At 35.9% G+C, this 15,334-nt stretch overlaps 1 protein-coding gene across 17 annotated transcripts in view; it reads left to right on the forward strand.

The window, feature by feature from the left end:
* Positions 1 to 15,334, forward strand: part of Garem1 (GRB2 associated regulator of MAPK1 subtype 1) — a 189,589-nt gene that overhangs the window by 94,805 nt on the left and 79,450 nt on the right. For 4 of the 17 annotated variants that reach the window (XM_074070076.1, XM_074070079.1, XM_074070077.1 and 1 more), the window contains one exon: positions 1,786 to 9,257. The exons of 8 other annotated variants lie outside the window; for them this stretch is intronic. The gene's annotated coding sequence lies outside the window, so the exon portion shown is untranslated. The remainder of the gene's footprint in view (positions 1 to 1,785; positions 9,258 to 15,334) is intronic. 5 more of the 17 variants (XM_074070074.1, XM_074070073.1, XM_074070075.1 and 2 more) reach the window with 5 other exon arrangements.

A 15,334-nucleotide genomic window follows, 5' to 3' on the forward strand; every position in this document is an offset into this window, starting at 1 on the left:
TTTTCACTATAAACTTGACTAAAAGCAGCCAGCAGTAACCATGCCACAACCTGAATGGAATGTGTCTTGAAGTTTCCTCTGCTAAATTAATTAGTCCATTGTACTTAAAGCCAGCCTCACTCAAAGTCACAAGACATAGACAAAATATAGACATATTCTTTGCCAGATGTAACATGAATGGTTTCTAGACCAGATTCCAAGAGAGTACTTTTTCCCATCTGCAACCTCACGAGCCTTCACCGTCCACATTCCTGATGGTGTTGTCATCTTCTGAGCTCCCACCAAAATTACCCATTAAATTCTGCTTACCGTATTCTAGGCATTTTCTAGGCCATTTCTCCAGACTCTTCCAAATTCCTCCTGCAAACCATTTCCAAAGATTTCTGGACCACAGTCAGGTTTAGTCATAGGAATGACTGTACTTCTTGGTACCAACTTTCTCTGCTAGTCAGAGTTTGTGTCGTTGTGACCAAAATACCTGACATAAACAGAGTAAAGGAGGAATTACTTATTTTGCTCATGGTTTTAGAAGTTTCAGTCCATCATGGTAGGGAGGGTGTGGTGGAGTAAGAACAACTCAACTCATGGTGGACAGGAAACAGAACACAGAGAAGGGACCCAGGGGACAAGGTATAACCTTAAGAGATACACTTCCACCAGCTAGTACTATCTCCTAAAGTTTCCACAGCCTCCCAAAGTAGCACCAGGCATTCAACACATTAGCCTGTGGGGTCCTTTCATATTTAAACCATAACATTACCATAGAACCAGACTGAAAAGATTGGAAAAAGGGAGTGTAGAGTAGGAGTGTAGGTCACACAATAACCCTCTCGCATGGAAGAAAATCAGCAGATGATATATAAAAGCCATTTGTATTCAGAAAAAGTACTCAGTTAAAAAAAATCATCTCTAGGAAGCAAGAATCAGGTTGGGAGGTATGGACACAAGGATACTGGTTTTCTTTTTAAATTGTAAGCCTTGAGACTGCTATAGTTTGTATCTTCATTGTTCCCCAAAGATCCATGTGTTAAACACTTGGTCCTTAATAGTGGCACTGTTGGGAGGTAGTGGAGCTTTTAAGAGGTGGGGCCTAGTGAGAGGTCTTGAGGTCATTTAGGTTATGTAATCCAGTCTGTTTCTCACTGTCTTTGCTCCCTGGCCATGAGATGAGAGGTGTTGCTCTACCATGTGTACCCTCCATGATGTGCTGTCTTGCCATAGGCCCAAAGCAGCAAGGCCAGTCAGTTACAAATGGAACCTCCCAAACTGTGAACCCAAATAAACCTTTTATAAGTTTATTATTTCAGGTATTTGTTGTAGTAACAGAAAGCTGACTAATGTAACTACAACCTGATTATTATAGCTAGGAGCATAATTTAGTTTGATTAAAAATTAAAACAGAAGACAAAGTTTTACTTTGTTTTAACACAGTATACTACATACATCTTTTATACACTTATTAATGTCACAGTAAAAAGGGGATGAAGTACACACCTGGGCAATTTGAGGATAGCTGACTGTGTTTCTTACTCAGGTTTAGTTTCACGATCAGACATCCTGTGCAGTCAAGTCCAGCACTTGGTTTAATGCTTCACTGTTGCTATTTTGAAATTCTTAATAATTTAGGGATAAGGAGCCCCACATGTTCCTTTTGCACTAGATTCTACAAATTATGTAGCCAGGCCTGCTTCTAATAGATACATTGTTTGGATTCTGGCCTGAGTGAGGTTGCTACTACTTCCTTTGACCCTGGCCTTCTAATGGCTTGTTGTTTTCTCTACCCAGACATTGGTATGGCCACAAGGATTGGAGTAAACTGACATCCTTCCCAAGGGAATTTGGAAGTCATATATTGCATGACACCCCAGACACTTGTTCCAGTATCTTTTATGGATTAGTGCTGTATCCTTTTAAAGAAGGAATTTGGCATAAGAAAAGACTATTTGAAAATCTAAACTGTATACTAAGTAAATGGTCTTCACAGGAAACAACATTAGTACGTGGAAGGCTAAATTTGCAGCACCGTTTTAGAGGAAGGAGGAAGTTTAGATTGTTGTACAGATTGGGAAATCTAGATTAGAGTCACCATGAGGTCTAGAGGGACCCTTCTTCCTCTGCCAAACAAGGAGTATACAAGAGGAATAAACTGTGGCCCCTGTGATAGCCCAGGCCTCACTTGACTTACTGTCCTGAGTACTGCCCCCTGCAGACAGTTCTCATTTCCTGACTGATCACCTCATGGCATTCTGCAAGTGGGAGGCACAAAATACTGGTATGGTACTCTGAAATGGTCTCTTCTGTGCCCTTTTTTGGGCAAAATGAACCTATGGAGCTGGGTGGGGTGGTGGGTGGTGCATGCCTATAATCCTAGCACTCAGGAATCTGAGGCAGGAGGATTGCCAGTTTGAGCCCAGGCTGGTCTACATAATTTTGAGACTGTCTCAGAACAGCAATAACAAAAACCCAGGATGAATCTGTGGTCTTTTCTGCTGCAAATTTTCGCACTTCTGGGCCAGAGTGGCATGGGCTTCTGCGTAGGAGTAGGATGTCATTGAAGCTCAGTGGTGGGGACTCAGCTGAGTGAGTCACATGTGGAGCAGGGAGAAGAAGACAGACAGTGCCAACTAAAAGATAATGGCTTGTCCCCTCAAGAGAGAAAGCAAAGTTTTCTGGTTTGGTCAGTAAGTTTATTTTAAAAATCCTTAGAAATGTCTAGAGCAGTAATAATATCTCAGAAGTCATTGTGCTGATCCCACAGCAATGAAAGACACTACTCATTTGGATATATGTAGTCTACTGTATTTCTCTATATTTGCTGGCATCTTATTTATTCACTAAAATTATTTAAGACTGTAGTGTCCTAAAAATAGTTATGCTTAGTATTAGGAAATGATAAATTTGTTTTCTTTTTTACATTTTGGAGAAAGCACTTTTGTGCATTATGAGAACATTAATTCAGGTGTGCCACAGAGCACTAGATAAAGCTGATGACACAGCACAAGACTTCCTTTTTCTCCATCTGGAATGGCTTTTCATTGCCATTTGGGTCACATGTCCATCACTGGGCGAGACACTGGGATACAGGGTGGAGCAAGATAAGGTCTGTCTCTGTCAGAAGCTTACACTCCATGGAGGGAGGGATGCAGTTACACAGTAACACATTGAGATAAAGACTCTAGGTGAAAAGTTCAAGGTGTCCTGAGGATATAAAAGGAGAAAGTAATTCACATTGAGTTCAGGACTTACTGTTTTTGAGAAATGACTTGTAAGTTGAAGCCTGAATGATATGTAAGGAGTATGAAAATTAAAAGCACAGAAAACAGCACATGGAGGACATGAAGCAGCAAACTGTATGAAAGGACTCCCAAGAGCATAAGTGCTCCTCCTCAGAACAGAAAGTGGAATGGGGTCCCATAGGATCCCACTGCAAAAACAAGGAGGGGCCAGAGAAGCCAGGACCAAAAACTCTACTAAGGATTTTCTTTTCTTTCTTTCTTTAGTGTGTGTGTGTGGGGGGGGGGCACTAGAGTCTCACTATGTAGCCCAGGTTGGGCTCCAGCTTGTGATCCTGAATTACAGTTGTGCACCACCTTTGTCTGGCAAGAATTTTCATTTAAATTAAACATACAGAGGGAAGCGATTGCTGAAACAGGGTTGGTCAGATTGAAACAGCAAAATTAGAAGTCTTAGATCTTCAAATGTTACCATGATGATTCTCCTAGGAGTTAGTTTTCGTATCTTACTGGTGGTTTTTAGCCTAATTGGGTAAATAGGGGTTCAGTCCTGGTTCTTCTCGTTGCTCATTGTGTGGCTTTGTCCAATGAGTCTTAACCTTCTTACAATATATACCTTATAGCAAGGGGAGATGAAGGCACATGCAAGGCCGTTGTACAGTATCTGTCATCCAGTAAATCTTCAGTATGTGATGTAAAGGGGAGGGGAGGAGTCATCCTAGTTACGTATCTGAGGACTTTAAGCAGATATAAGTTGTAATATATAAACTTATAAGTTGTAATAAATAAACCATCTGGTCGTTAATTAGGCAAAACTAAATTTAAAAAACTAAGAATCAAAGAGGAACCAAAAAATTACATTTATTGTTGTGGTAGGAAAACTCAAAATGCATAGCAATAGAGCTCAAATAATTTCACTTCTCTTCTTAGATATTTTTTCTTTGTGGAATTGTAAGATTTAACAGCTTGTAAGTAAGAGTTTAGAAAGCAAACATGCAAGATTAGTGCAAATGGTCATTAGACATGTTTGAAAATCCCTCATATATAATTATTTGAATTACTCACTTTCTCTAGGGAAGTTTTTGGAAACTTAACATTTTTTTTTTTCTAAATAGGAAAAACTTGCTAACCTGACCTGCTTCATGGTGATTCATTCTTTTCCCATTTTGCTCCTTAAAACAAACTAAGAAGCCAGATGTTTAGTTGCTGAAAATGAAAACTGCTTCCTTAGAAATGTTGACTAAAAGAAAAAGTACGTCTGTAGACTGGCAAGGTCTGTTTAGAAGGTAGTCATGACCTGGTTCAGGCAATTGAATGTGGTTGTAACAACGTTGCTCATAGCAACAAAGAGCACTTGTGGATACATTAATTTCCTAAAATAAGCCTTCTCTAATAAGTGTGTGTGGAATTTTCCCCTTCTACTGTACTGAATGTTCTTTATTTTTCAGTGATTGTGTTGAACTAAATAATAGTTTGGTAGACTAGTAACCTTTAGATTACTTCTGTTTACTTAAAAATCTTCCATTTCTTTCACAGAATATTTTTCATCTGTTAACACACTGTTTTTTTGTTATTCTTTTTGTGAATTTAAATCAAATTTAAAGGTGTCGGGGTACTAGGAAAAAAAACCCTTTGTTCTCTCAGATTTATAAATGGAAGAATTAAATTAGTAACTTTTAGTTACTATTTTTTTATTATTGGGGGTTTTGTGTGTGTGTGTGTGTGTGTGTGTGTGTGTGTGTCACTGAGTTTGAACTCAGGGCCTCTCACGCTTGCTAGGCATATCCTGTACCACTTGAGCTACTCCACCAACCCTAGTTATTATTATTTTTAAAGATAAAAATGAAATAAAGGACTGAAGGTACAGGTCCTGGGTTCAATCCCCAACATAAGAAAGAGGCGAAGGTAGGAAGAGGAGGAGGAAGGAAAGGAATTTCTAATATGTATGTATGCTTGTTGATTTTTGTTTTACTGTATTATTTGTGATTGAAATATTGAATGTGAAACTGAAACTTGAGCGTAAAACTAGTACATTGATCACTTTCTTCTTCATTCTTCCTCAAGGTAAAATTCCTGAATGATTGTCATGAATAGAAATCCAGATAAAATGGCAAAATCTGCAGTTTACCTGTTCCAAAGATGCAAAACATTGTCACAAAAGAAAATTTTATTTATTAAACCAGACATATGATTCTTGGGGGCATTATTTTGTCCTTCACCATAGACTTTTTATTTTTTTAAGGAATTTGATGTAGATTTGTAAAATTGTTCAACTGCTAGGTAGTTTGGGAAAAAGAATACCATAATTAGAGATGAGTTCTTCAGTATCAATAATGATCACAAGACTATTTTCTCTTAAAATTTTTTCATTCCATCTCTCACTCCCAATTCTCATCTTTTTAATAGAGGTAATGACAATTTTCTTGTGGGGTTTTCTGGAATAGAGTCCCTTGACCCAGTAATCCCTATGGTAAAATGACAGTGTCTTCTTCTGTCATTCCCTCTTTACTTACTTTGCTTTCTGATTTAATTTAATTTTCTGATTTCTCAGAGAACATACATTTAAATATAATCAGTAACGATAAAATGCTGGAGGAAAGTCAAAGGGCTAGAACACTGGTTGTGGGTTCTGCTTTGTGATGTCAGGCAAATCATTTAAGAACTTTGGGCCAAGATTTACCAATTAGTTGAGGGAGCTCGACTCTCTCTGATGTCTCATCTTGCCCATTCTGGATGATCAAAATGTCCATCCTGCTTTTATGGAGAAGGTTTAAAGAAGACTATAGGCAGTCTCTCTCCTAGCTTCAATATGGTGTTAAGTTTTAAATTTATATTATAGATAGAAGTCTTCCTTTGAAGGTAATGTTGATGGCAATATAGAGTTAATTTTAAACTCTCCCATATGAAAATGCAGTTCTTCTATTGATAGCTCTTTTGTCTTAAACATTCATTCAGTCATGTAGCAAATATTTATTGACCTCTGTACCAGACACCAGACCCTTTTTAGGGCACTGAAATAAGATATATTGTATAATACAGTTTTCCCACTCTTAGAAGCTCTTGTACCTTAAAGAATAGTTCATACTTTCAAACTAAGATCATAATATTTAGAAGTGTACCCAAAACCTATGAACTCCTTTCACATAATACTTAGTTTTATTCTCTTTATATTGTTAAACAATACTTCTGCTACTAATTCGGAATTTAAATATAGGAAACCTGAAAGTAGGGCAGGCAAGGCACAAACTCTGGTACAAATTTTTTTTTTCACTGTTCCCACAACCTTATAATTCCACTAAATTTGTCAGTTTATCTTATGAAGGTGATTTACATATGTTATTTGTGATAACTTTGGCTTTGCAAATATTAATAAATTAGTTACTCATTATTGGCCAGGAGAACATCTTTTCTTAATAATTATTCCTAATTGATCAACTTATTCATAAAAGACTTTATAATCCTTCATTTTCTCCACTTCGATATTTTTAGTTCTTCCTTTTCTTCTTCCATACGCTACTTCTTTGCTCTCCTCTGTTAAGTTTTTTCAGCCTTCTGTGCATTCTAAATCATAATGATCAAGGTTCATGTGCTAATAATGTCACACACAGCACAGAACTGTTTTATGAAGTATCTTAGAATCGTAAAAATGATACGACTTCAATGTAGCCAAATTGATTAGTCTTTTTCTCCTTCTGTGACTAATCTTCGTTGTCTTAACTTCATCTATTGGTCTTTATGTAATTTATCTTTATGTTATATTCAATGTACTTTTACATAATGTAACTCAGAAGTCAAAGCCCATAATTAAAGGATACCCTTAAATAATTAAAGCAAGAAATTCAGTTCAGTTACTTGAGGACTTAAGTGTGATAATTTTTTTTAACCCTTACAGGTTGACTAAGGTTAAAAAAAAAGTTGACTATACACTAAAGAAATTGCAAGTATATTAGTTAAGTAGTGCTATCAGGCCAGCTAGAAGTTGAGCAGCTACTTCCTTTACATGAAACACTGTCATTAAGAAATGGAAGTAGCATTTAGACCTTCTCTGATACAATGTTGCTGTTTTATGTTCTATGCTGAGACAATATATGGCCCACAATATCATCCCTCAAAATATATTTGAAAAAAAAAAACCTGTTTCTGACTTCATTGTCATCCAATTAGAACTTTTTTGTACATTTCTTAATGTGGAGACATTCAAAGATATTGTAGCAAAAATGGAATAGAAGACAATGATAAAAGATAAAGTGCATATAGGTTCTCATTTTAAATAGGAAATCACACTCACCTTTATTTTCAGGTTAGCATCTGACTCTTCTAAAAATTCAGTTCTCTATTAGGGAAAGGGAAAGGAGACAAGGAGTATAGGTGAGGGTATGAAAAAGCATGGCATATGGACATATGGAAATATCATAGTAACACCCATCAATTTATACAATTAATACATATTAAAAATTACAATAACCAAGCCTTGTATGCACATATGAATAATAAAAGAAAAATGAAAAAAAATTACAATAAAAATTTCAATCCTCTAGCCATCTAGTTAAGGAATGGAAATTTACAGTTAAAAGTTTTATGTGAATTGGTCTCTTATTTTTCCTAAAAATTGGACTCCTTTGTTTTGTTATAGTCAAGTATCTTCTTGTTCTCAATTTGTACCACTTACATTTTAGTAGCAGTTTCTGAAGGGTGTCACTGGGAACTTCTCTGTCCTGCAGCCACAGCTAAGAAATTTCCTCCTCTGGAATGTTCTCCTGCACCTCCTTTCTTGCAAATCCTTCTTCCATGGAGATTCTAGCCTTCTATCACAGATGTTCCAGGTCTAAGGTGAACTTTGGCTCAGTCCTTACTAGTCTACCCTTGTTTCTCCTTCCCACTTCTCTTTCTGCTCTATTTCTAGCTCTTTTTCAACCCCTTATCCCTGTTCATCTCCCACCAGGTTCCCAGTCAACTCGTTACACCTCAACCTCTGGCTCTGCCTCTGACATCCTAAAACCAGATCCCACTTAGACGCTGTTCTGAATTCCTCCCTGTGGCCTGTACACCCCATAAGCAGCCAGTAGAGACTAACTGTGAAAAGATTTTGAGCTCACAGTGAAAAGCATAGGATTCCCCATTCAGAGCAGTACAGAAAAGGTGGGTTCTTGCCCCCTGTGTGGGTGCATATTGTCCTCATGTTCTGTGTAACTCCTGGCCCTGTCTTTAATACTGTGTTTTCAATCAGGTTTTCTTTGCTGATCTGACAGATTAATCCCCAATGGTGATCCTGTGTCTCTGGGAAAATGTTAAAAGTTTTGCAGAACTAAGAATTGGACTATTGGAATACCAGACGTCTGAAAATGGTTACTGACTGTTTCTCATAAGGATATATCCATGCAGCTGCTCAGAGGGCTTTCATTGGAGTTGGAGGTGGGAGAAAAATGGGGCTCTTCGTTTGTTTTAGCATTGAGAATTTTTAGCTGTAAAAAACACTTTGTAATCATTTTAATGTATATAATTCTTCCATTTAAGTTTGGACATTTTAGACTTGATGAATTTTTTCAAAAAAGCATTTCAGGTATAGGTAATTACATAGATCTACATATCAATAGCTGCGTACCTCCACAGAAGAAAAGACTCTTTTTCACAGGCCTTTCTTTATAGTATGGAAACTAATATTTTAATCCATCTTTTAAAGAATGTATTGAGAATTTGAATGTAGAGTAGTTGGTCAGACTTACACTGTAGTTTCAAGTCACATCAGGCAAAATTTGGGAGTGTTTTATATTGTTTTTCTAGTGATGATTTCTGTTCAAGTAAATAAAAGGCCTAAAATAATAAACAGAGAAGGTATTGCTTTAGAGATGCTTACATTTTTGCTTTTCAGGATACTACTTGGGATATTTGCTAACCAGGACGCTGAATGGTTAAGATCATTCTTAAATGTTCTATACACTTCTCTTGGTTCAACGCAACTGTGTGGCATGTATACCAGGAAATTGGTTGAATTGTGTGAAACTCCTGTCATGCAGGCCCTTTAAGGTACACTTCAGTGCTTTTCATGGAAACGTATTATTTATATCTGAGTTAAATGAGGAGCAAGAACTGTAATTGTTGTTCTGCTTGCATCAGTAGTTTTACATAAGCTTTCTCCACTGATAAACTTGAGTCAGATTAATGAGTAATAAATCTAGAGATAACCTTTAAAAACTATTGGAGAGCCAAGAAAGTGCATATATAATTATGATTTAAAAGGATACATGACTAAGGCACTCAAACGTATTTCATGTGGTTCATAGAATGTTCTTTTATAGTTTAACACAATTGAGTGAAAATTACTTCCTAGTTCCATCAACATAATATTATTAATTACTTTAAACTTTTAAAAAGTGATATATAACAGTACATCATAAAACTTAGAAGCTGAGAAAACAGAAGGACCAGAATTTTAACCAAAGGAATAAGAAATTAACTTAAGATGCAGTTTCCTAGACGAATTTCTAAAGCCAACCTTCTTACCATGCATTTGCTGTCTCTCTAGTTTAAAAAAAAAAATGGGCACACTATTTAAAAACATAGTGTATTCATCAAAAGATAGGAATTTGCCTCAAAAGTTGAAATTTTATTAAAACATCATGCTTTACATTCTTGATAAGACATAAAATTTAATATGGAACAGAAATGTAAAACCTTGATCAGTTGGGTTTTGTGCGTATTTTGAAATCAGAAGTTTGTTTCTACGGTATGAACTTTGCTGTTTCTATAATTCACATTGTCTTTTCATCACATGAAATAGAAATGAGAAATTAAATTTATCATTTGCTTCATAATGAACAAGCATCCAAGTAAGAACTTTAGAGTGAATCTCAACCTACAAGAGTTCACTTGGCATGTAAAGCTGTTTTTAAGCAACATTTAAATGAAGTTTTCATACTTCCTAGAGAGAAGTCTTTCCTGTAGTTTGAAGTAATATCAGATAGTTCACATGTGTAATCAGAAATATCGTAAGTTTGAGTAGAAACATTTATTCTTCTTTCTACCTAATTTAAATGTCTTTGGCTCCATGTTTAATATGTTAAGAGACCCTGACTCAATTTTAAAGGATTTGGAGCAAGAGTGTACTAATATTAGCCAAAACTTCTAATCAGTAGATTATAATAGTAATCTATTAAGGTGGAGCTGTTCTGGATCATTTCGGTTTTTACTTTTCACACTGAAAAGAGGTTATATTGCTTTCATAAACAGACTTTTTTTCTGTCTCCGTGTATATATACTTAGAGAGGAGAGAGACTCTGAATGACTCATTCTGGAGAAAGAGTGGAGGGGGAGCAATTTTTAACTTTTCAAATCACTTTCTTTTCTCTTCTTCCCATTTCTTCAGAGAAATTTGCGGGTTAGTGTGCATAGAAAGGGTTCTCTTTCCTTAACTGTCTCCACTTGTTGCCAAGGTGTGTAAATCAGAAAGCCGGAGCTTCTTTCTCCTGCTTCATAAGCAAGACTGCACTCTGCTCCAGACACTTGGAGCCCCGTCAAAGTTGTGAGGATGATGTCAGTTCCCAAGAATGTTCACATTTCTCATGCTGTGCTCCACACTCCCTGGCTTGAGCAAATGTCCTTTTAGAGCTCATTGAAGTTTTAGGGATGGATTAAAAAAGCATGGCTTGTTTTCAGTACTTGCCGTTCATATGCTGCCATTTCAAAACCAAGGATTCATTTTTAACAGCATGACAGTTTACAAGACTGCATGATACATTTGTATTTGTTGATTAAGAAAATACAGAATGACCAAAATTTTGTCAGGTGTTGAAACCAGTAGGGCTGACTAGTCTAATAAATTGATTTTTTTTAAGTTTAGTATTATCTCATTCAGCAAATATTTATATTTATCTTAATCTGTATTTATAATAGATTTACTTGAACTATAGTTTCTTTGATTTTAAAATTTTTTCATTACACAAATAACAATGACGTCCCCCTATTTTTGGGAAGTGATTCCTGTTTGTAAGAGATGGTACTTAGAATATAGAATTCATGAATGCCTTGCAGTATTCTTGGTTCTTGGATAACTCACTGGAAACCACTAGATAATTATTTCTGTTCATGTAACAAGATGATTTTGACATGTAAGCCACAAATATTAGAAAAGCTAGACAATTTTTGAAAATCATTTAGAGATATGGCTACAGTTGGAGGGAATAATTTAATTTTGTATTGTGTCTTTGCCTGGTCAACTTAACAGATGTCTCATTTATGGAGAAGTTATAAGATTCATGAAGAGTGCAATCCATCTGTCATTAAAAATGTGTATAAACTCAATTTTATGGACTTTCAGAGAATAAAGGCTTAAAATTAAACCTTTCTATTAAAATTTAAATTAAACCTATTTTATTTTTATCTGCTGCATTTGAACTAGTTATCCATGTAATTCAAAGCACGGTGCAGCACTGTAGATCTGAAGTGATGTTTGAAGAGCATAGTGTCTGACTGTAACTTTACAGGTAGGCTGTAGATAACTGAGTGATTCTAGATACTTTACATGCTCAGAAAATTGGACAAAAAATATGATAAATTCTGTGAAATATATTAGTCCTCAGAATTCTCTGTAAATACCCAGGAGTGTGTTTGCATGGATTTGTTATAGTTAGTGCACATTAGTGACCTACTTAACCCACAAAACAAAATACCAGTAAATATTTATATTTTAAATACATTTGACTTTTTATATCATGTCATTTGAATAGGCTCATTATATATTTATAAGGAAGGAAGAAATTGAAGAAATTTTCTTAACTATTAATTTTGAAATTGGACCCCCCTTGACCCACTTAAAAAATTTTTTTTATTAGGCTATATTCATTGTACAGGGGGGATTCATTGTGGCAATTCCAAATAGGCTTATATTGTGCATTGGTTAGGTCACCCCCATCATCTCTACCCCTCCACCCTCTCCCCACCCCACTTAAAGCAATTCCAAGAGACTTCTTTATTGTTTCATGTAAGTATATGAAGTCCATCAATGATATACCCTCACCTTAATCTCCTTCATTCACCCTCCCCCCTCCTTCAAGTACCCCCCTCCATACACACTATACCTATTTACAGTCCTGTCTTTCGTTATTATTATTTAAGTCTTTGTTCAAAGCGGTTTCTCAATGTATGCCTGCTGTGAGTATACTTTGTCCGTTCTACCCTTTCTATTGCTCTTCCTCACCCTTTTACCTCCCAACCCCAGTTGACTGTCTAGGCTCATGTTGGATATTGCCTACTTTGCATTTTGCTTTTGGTAAGGAGAGTTATAAATAGTTTTCTTTTAATCACAAAGTTTTGAGATATCCAAAGTAATGGAGCTTCTTGAGACGAATAGTAGCCAAAACACTAAGAGAAGTATTATTAATCACAGGCAAAACCCTGCCCTCTGTGCCTTGTTCTCATTGAGCAATATAGTGAGTTTTGATGAGATTCCAATTCATAAATTCAAACCATTGTGAATTTTATGTTTAATCCTACCAGCATTGCTCTATGGCAAATGTAGCCTTTTGATAATTTTTAGAGCATTCCTTTGTGGCTTTTTATAGGAATTTCAAAACAAGTTAAACTAGGCAAATTAAAATCTAGTTGAATACAGAGATTTTTAAAACTGTATTTTAAGAAATAATTGCAGATTCCAAAAGTAGTTTTCAAATTAGCAAGGAGGCCTTAACCAATGTTTCATTCCTGTCTTAGAACACCCCATCATGTTCTCTAGAATTTCAAGAGTGAGTTTTCAGAGCTAGAAATGGACCTGTATTCCAGAAACTGTCAAGTATTCAGATTAATTCACATTTAGGGAACTGCTTGGGATGTGTTTGTCCAATGAAATACCATGGAAGTTGTCAGACAAATTAGACAGCTATTTGGCATAAATGGATAGGCAAAATTATCTACTAAGCCACAGGTTGGTGTACTGTTTTAGATAATACTCTCTTGTTTCTCTATGAATGTGAACTGCCTTATATATCCTATTATATTCTTTTCTTCCATTTTTACTGATTGCATAAAATATATAAACATTTTGTTGGTACAATTTGGTGTTTCGTGGTTTTGTATTAAAGTTGTTTGTAGTGTGTATCTTACAGCATTTCAGAAAGAAGAAAGGTTTCATTTTTCCCTACAAATGTGTTTCCTAATTGATCCAACTCATTTTATATTTTCCAACTTCAGTATAGTTCCCACAGCTCACCTTTTAAAAAGATTGTTTTTCTAAATTTGGTTCCATTTAATATTTCTCTTGTCTCCTTACTTACAGCATGAGCTCCAACAAGCAGCCAACTAGAATAGGATACAAGGTTAATTTCCTTTGCTTCAGAGCATTGCTTTCCATAGACCAGAGTTGCACTGGTCTTCTTTTTTTAAAAAAACTGTCTTGTTACTGAGGCATTAATTTTTCATTCTCTCAACTATTTCTTTTTATCCTGAACTATCTTAAAAAGTGCTTCCTTTTTTAAAATCATCGCATTATACAGCTAGCATTTGAGGATATAATGTATATATACTTCAATGTAATTAAAGACTTCTAACCTGGCTCTGTTGGGGCAGGTTTATATTCAGACTTCTCTGAATTCTATTTCCAAACAGAAATGTAGCACGGACAAAGCAGAGACAGAAGGTTGAATTGAACTGAGCTGCTGCTCACAGTGCCTGTCTCTTCTCCTAACCACTGGTGATCGACCTCTTCCCTTTTGTGGGACGTTTTATTCAGATCTGTAGCAAGGCCTTTTCTCCCCTTCAGTTTAGCTCTGCTTTATAAACATTCTTTTAGTGTTAAGCTTGTGTTTTGGGAGCCTTATTAAATATTTTTAAATTAATTAAAGTCTCCAAAATTCAATGATTCTGCTCTCCCCCTTTCACCTTTCAATGTCCAACAGAACCAGAGTCATAATTCAGCTGATTTTCTGATTTCCATGACATTAATGCACTAAAAAATATGCAGTACAATAAACGATTTGTTCTTCTGCCACCAAAGGAGAGCCTTGGGTATATTAAAATTTTATTTTTCAATATGGTATGAAACCATCAGCCAAGGGTTACACACTTTTTTCATGCAGCAATTTGCCTGCGAATAATCTGTCACTTTATGAAAGAATCCACTTTATATTTCTGAAACATTTACAAAATACTTTAGAAAATTCCCATAAAAAGATGGTCCATCTGTTTTACTAGACCTAAACCAGTGTAGGGTAGTAATTTTATTTTATGTGAGGGTATCCTAAAATGTTTATATCTAATCATTCATTTAAAATTCTAAACTTGCAAGATCAGTTATGTCTGTAATTAAACAATATATTTATGTTGATACTGTTTTGTTTTGTTTTGGTTGTTTTGGTGGTACTGAAGATTGAACACAGGGCCTCCAGCATGCTAGGCAAGCACTCTACCACTTAAACTAAATCCCTAGCCCTTTTGTTTATATTTTATTTTTGAGATAGGGTCCTGCTAACTTTATCTGGACTGGCCTCAAACTCATGATGCCACTGCTTCCTAGGTAGCTGGGATTACAGGTGTACACCACCATGCCTGGCTTGTCACCTTTGGATAAACATGACAATTTATGTGGGAACTCAAGTCAGAGTTAAAATAAAACCAATCCAGGGTATACTATAAAATTATGTAATCTTAGTGGAAGGCACATCCAATATATAAACATTTGAGATGACTAACTGCTGCACCACAGGCCATCTGCTTTTGGCTAACTAGACCCTTCCTCTGACCACCAAAGTCATCAGCTCCCAGATGACAGACCCCAGGCAAGTTGCCCCCGGCATCATTTTCTTTAACTTGGTGATGTAAGTCCAGCTGGAAATCCCCTGCTTACTTTTCATCCTGACAGTCAGATAAGCATTTGCCTGTTTAGGCAAATCTAACCAGAAGCTGTCATTTCCGTGCTTATTGCCATAGAACTAAGTTATCATTGCCTTACCAAGATTGTAGAGAGGAGTTCTGATAAGCTTTTCTATTTTTTAGTCTACTTGAAAAACTCAGTGCAGATCCAACAAAATTAATTGTCCTTTGTCTCTTTTCATGCTGTCCATTAAATAGTATTTCTATCAATTAAAATTTGTTGCCAGATTATAGTTTTGGCT

This window comes from Castor canadensis, chromosome 4 (assembly GCF_047511655.1).
Source record: "Castor canadensis chromosome 4, mCasCan1.hap1v2, whole genome shotgun sequence".
Classification (NCBI taxonomy): Eukaryota; Metazoa; Chordata; class Mammalia; order Rodentia; family Castoridae; genus Castor; species Castor canadensis.